Source organism: Triticum aestivum, chromosome 3B (assembly GCF_018294505.1).
Source record: "Triticum aestivum cultivar Chinese Spring chromosome 3B, IWGSC CS RefSeq v2.1, whole genome shotgun sequence".
NCBI lineage: Eukaryota > Viridiplantae > Streptophyta > Magnoliopsida > Poales > Poaceae > Triticum > Triticum aestivum.
The window spans coordinates 291,134,915-291,140,220 of record NC_057801.1 but is presented as its reverse complement, the minus strand read 5'-3'; positions in this window follow the sequence as shown (position 1 = coordinate 291,140,220).

Sequence of the window (5,306 nt, the reverse complement as noted above, 5' to 3'; positions counted from 1 at the left end):
GCCGGCCGGCGCCCCGTCGCCGCCCGGGATCTCGCCGGCGTCCGTCCCGTCCGCATCCATCCCGCGGGGTGGATGAGATCCACCAATCCGCCCATCCAAACACCGCGTCCGCGCCCGGATCTCTCCGTCCCGGAACGGCTCCGTCCCGATTTAGCGAGGTTGATTTCTGCTGTCTCAGATCTGTGTAATTTTCATGCCATGTTCATCATGTCATATCTCCTAGCATATAGCTCCGTTTTGTGCGTGTAATATATCAAAATGTTCATCATGAGATGATATTCATTTCATTACTTTGTGCCATGCTTGGTTGAGTCCATCTTGATTCCCGAATCATCGTTGCAAGAGTGCTATATGATGTTAACCTGCTGAAACTATTATATCTTGGTGATTTGTCTTTTTCATTGCATTTTGTGTGTGCATCTTATGAGCTTGATATCTACATGAGTTTGTTCTATATCATGCCATATTAACAGTGGTGAAATCCATGTATTTTTGTGAGTCTTGTACTGAGTGCATCGAGCTCGTGAAATAGGGTACTTGCTGTTGTTGTTTTGCTAGGCTGATCTGCTATATCCTGATGCTATGTAAACCTGCTGCTACAAGTCATTCTATGCATAATCTGGAGACGTTCACTAAGGATGTTTTGTTATACATGTAATGCTCTATCCATCCACGGCCTTGGTTGCATTTATAGCCTGTTGTAGCTTGTTGTAATCTTGATCTCAAATTGCTATATAATGTTTGTCAGCCTGTTAACATTAAGTTCAGTTTTGCCATGAGCTTTGCTAGTGATCCATGCACCCTATGAACTTGCTCTTGCCATGATTAGCTTCATAAACATGCCATCTTACTATTGGTCACCTTGCCATACCATGTAATGCTCTGTGGTGAGTGGTACAAGCTCACCAACATGCCTACTTATCGTTGTTCTTGCCATGTATGAATCTGTCATATCATTTGCCATGTTTGCATGGATCCTACCATCTTTTTTATTGATCTTTAGAATTAGTTTAGTAAGGGAGTTTTGTTCTTTGTCTTTAGTATTAGCATGCCATGCCTTTGTTTGCCATGATAAGTTCCTGTAACATGTTGTTTGATAGCTCTAAACATTGCAACCTGATGTTATTTCTGCTGTCTGAAACTGTTATTATTTGCAATCTTGCCATGTCCTTTTGAGCATGTTATAGTGTTTTCTGGAGATAGCTCAGTGTTCATGTTTTGTCATGCTTTACCTGTACTTCATGCCCATGCCTTTTGCTATTATGTTGGGTTGTTGTAGCTTGTTGATTTGATGCTTGCTAGATGCCTATTTGCTGTTTTGGACAGCTTGTCCTTTAAACTTGTGGAGTGTATGTGTTGAACCGTTGCTCCGTTTTGAGTGTGCTCTATATGAAACTTGCTTAGAATTGCATGTAGTTTAATATTATCATGTTGCATCCTTGTTTTGAGGTGTTTTCTTGATGTTTGGATGCATTTAGCATCAATACCATGGTTAACTTGTTTTGCTCATATCTTCTAGGTCGTAGCTCCGAATTAAATGAACCTTATATGTAACTTGACTAGAATCTCGTGTAGATCATCTTGGTGCATCTTAACTTGCTTTTTAACAACTCGAACATAAGGTTTATTCAGTTCTGGACCAATTTTGAAACTTACATATGAGGACTTACCGGATTTGTTATATGTTGTTTCCGGCCTCATTTAAACTTGCTTTGATGTGTTGTTCTTGTTTGAATAATCTCTTGCCATGAGTAGCTTCATGTAGTCTTGTCTTGCATCATACTTGGTTGAGCATCATGCATTGTGTAATGCCCCGGATACAACTTTCCTTATTCGTAACTCCAACTCTTGCCTTTTCCGGAGATGCGATATGATATTTCCTCCGTGGTTGGGTTTTGTCTGTTGTTTTGCATTTTGTTCTTGTTATGCATCTCATCTCATAGCATCATGTGCATCGCATCCATATGTTTTCATAAAACTTGCATCCGTTTGGGTTCTCCCGGTTCTCTCCATTGTCCGTTCGGAGTCCAGACACACTTGCACGCGCCCGCGGCAGCTTTATAATATTATTTTATAAGTGACATAAAAATGTTCACAGAATGGGTTGCAACTTTTTGTGTGGTCTTATTATAGTGTAGACAGGCCGCCTGTCAAGTTTCGTCGCATTCGGAGTCCGTTTGACTGTCCAACCGTTAAATATGTAACCGTGATATAGTCAGTATATTCGTCGGACGTTTCGGTCTCCGAAATCGTGCCGGGCTGCATTTCTCCTCTCTCTCCTATCAGCCCAAGCCTCTCTCTCACACAGCCCGCCTAACCTTCCCCTCGATCCGGAGCCGTCCGATGTCGATCTGAGGCCCCGAAACGCTCCAAAACCCCCCTAGACCAAACCCTAGCCAAAAACTGCTATATAAACGCCCTCCCCTTGCCATTTTTGGGCTAAACCTACCCCTAGCTTCCTCCCCAGCGCCCGCAGCCACAGCCAGCGCCAGGCCCAGCCGAAGCCAGCCAGGCCCAGCGCCCCCTTCCAGCCTGCCCGCGGCCCAGCTCCGACCGACCGGCCCAAGGCCCAGGGTGAGCAGCCCCCTCCAGATCCCCCTCCTGTGCACTGTTGGGTCAATCAGTTTCGGCCCACGTAGGTTTTTTTAGCATCTGCGAATTTGTCTATTTATCCGAGGATTAACAGTTTTACAGAAAACCCCCTGATATTCATGCATTTAATATCTCACAAACTGTGCATCGGATTAAAATAATTTATATATGTAAAATGCTCAGAAAATTGTGTAGATTAATAATATGCCACTTTCATGTATGTTAAAAATGTTTAACATGCTGTTTGTGTTTATTTTGCATAATGCCATGCTAAAATGATTTATTTCATAACTAAATAACCGTAGCTCCGAATTTAATAAACTTTATATGTAAATGGGGTGGAAAAATGCCTAGATTAACTTGGTGCACTTTATGTTGCTGTTTAACAACATTAAAATTGTGTTTAGGGCAGAACAGTACCGAATCTAAAATATGCATATGGGGATTTTCTGGAATTGTTGTTTGTTGTTCCGGCCTCATTTAAACTTGTCTAGATAGGTATTTTTCATATGCTTCACCTCATTTCCAAGTTTAATAACATTCAATATTGTTGGGTACATAACCGAGATCAAACTAAATAATTGATGTGGTGTTTCGTCAATATGCAACTCGTTGCATATTGAGCTCCACTTAACTTGTAGTATTGTTTGTTGCACTTTGCCATGCCATGCCTCATTAAACCGGACATGCATCATACTTGTTTGTGCATCATGTCATGTTCATGCTTGTGCATTTACCATGTTGTTTGTTTGTTTCCGGTGTTGCTTCTAGTTCCGGTAACGTTGCGATTGTGAGGATTCGTTCAACTGCTCCCGTTCGTCTTCTTCATGAACTTGTTCTTCTTCCTTGCGGGATTTCAGGCAAGATGACCGCTACCCTGGATCTCACTACTATCATTGCTATGCTAGTTGCTTCGTTCTATCGCTTTGCTGCGCTACCTATCATCTGTTTGTCGAGCCATCCCAAATTGCCATGAACCTCTGACCTTTGACACCCTTCCTAGCAAACCACTGCTTGGCTATGTTACCGCTTTGCTCAGCCCCTCTTATAGCGTTGCTAGTTGCAGGTGAAGTTGAAGATTGCTCCATGGTGGACAGGATTTTGTTGGGATATCACAATATCTCTTATATTATTAATGCATCTATATACTTGGTAAAGGGTGGAAGGCTCGGCCTTATGCCTGGTGTTTTGTTCCACTCTTGCCGCCCTAGTTTCCGTCATACCGGTGTTATGTTCCCTGATTTTGCGTTACTTACGCGGTCGGGTGATTTATGGGACCCCCTTGACAGTTCGCTTTGAATAAAACTCCTCCAGCAAGGCCAAACCTTGGTTTTACCATTTGCCTCACCACCACCTATATTTCCCTTGGGAGTAATTAAACCAAGGGTCATCTTTATTACAGCCCCCCCCCCGGGCCAGTGCTTGTCTAAGTGTTGGTCCAAACTAGAGCATCGTGCGGGGCCATCCCTTGGCAACTTGGGTTACGTCGATTCCTGTACGCTTTGCTTATCCGGTGTTGCCCTGAGAACGAGATATGTGCAGCTCCTATCGGGATTGTCGGCGCATCAGGCGGTCTTGCTGGTCTTGTTTTACCATTGTCGAAATGTCTTGTAAACCGGGATTCCGAGTCTGATCGGGTCTTCCTGGGAGAAGGTCTATTCCTTCGTTGATCGCGAGAGCTTGTCATGGGCTAAGTTGGGACACCCCTGCAGGGTATAATCTTTTGAAAGCCGTGCCTGCGGTTATTGGCAGATGGGAATTTGTTAATGTCCAGTTGTAGATAACTTGACACCAGATCCGAATTAAAATGCATCAACCTTGTGTGTAGACGTGATGGTCTCTTTTCGGCGGAGTCCGGGAAGTGAACACGGTTTCTGGGTTATGTTTGACGTAAGTAGAAGTTCAGGATCACTTCTTGATCATTGCTAGCTTCACGACCGTTCCGCTTGCTCTCTTCTCGCTCTTATTTGCGTATGTTAGCCACCATATATGCTTAGTCGCTGCTGCAGCCTCACCACTTTACCCCTTCCTTTCCTTTAAGCTTTGCTAGTCTTGATACCCATGGTAATGGGATTGCTGAGTCCTCGTGGCTCACAGGTTACTACAACAACAATTTTAGGTACAAGTTATGCGATGATCATGACGCGAGAGCGATGTTTGCTTGCGTTGAGTTCTTCTTATGCTTCTTCGATCAGGGGATAGGTTCCAGGTCGGTAGCCTGGGCTAGCAGGGTGGATGTCGTTTGAGTTTCTGTTTGTGTTTCATCCATAGTCGGATGATGTTCTTATGTATTGTGATGTTGTATTCATGTGGCATTGTATGCCTTATGTATGTATCCCCATCTATAATGTAATGTTGATGTAATGATATCCACCTTGCAAAAGCGTTTCAATATGCGGGTCTATCCTTGGTGGGACCTTCGAGTTCCTTTTGGATAGGGTCGCATATTGGGCGTGACAAGTTGGTAATCAGAGCCACGACCGACCATAGGAGCCCCCTTGATTGTTGGCCGTTGTTGAGTCTAGAAGAAAACTATTTTGAGTCTTAGGATTATATATATCGGAGAGTAGGATTCTTTTTACTCCTCAGCCCCCTTCGTCGCTCTGGTGAGGACTCTTGACGTAGATGTTTTGTCTTTCCTCTCCTCAAATTTCACTAATTTTTTTTTAGGATCACGCGGGTATCTTGGAATCGTTCCGATGGTTTTGTGACGA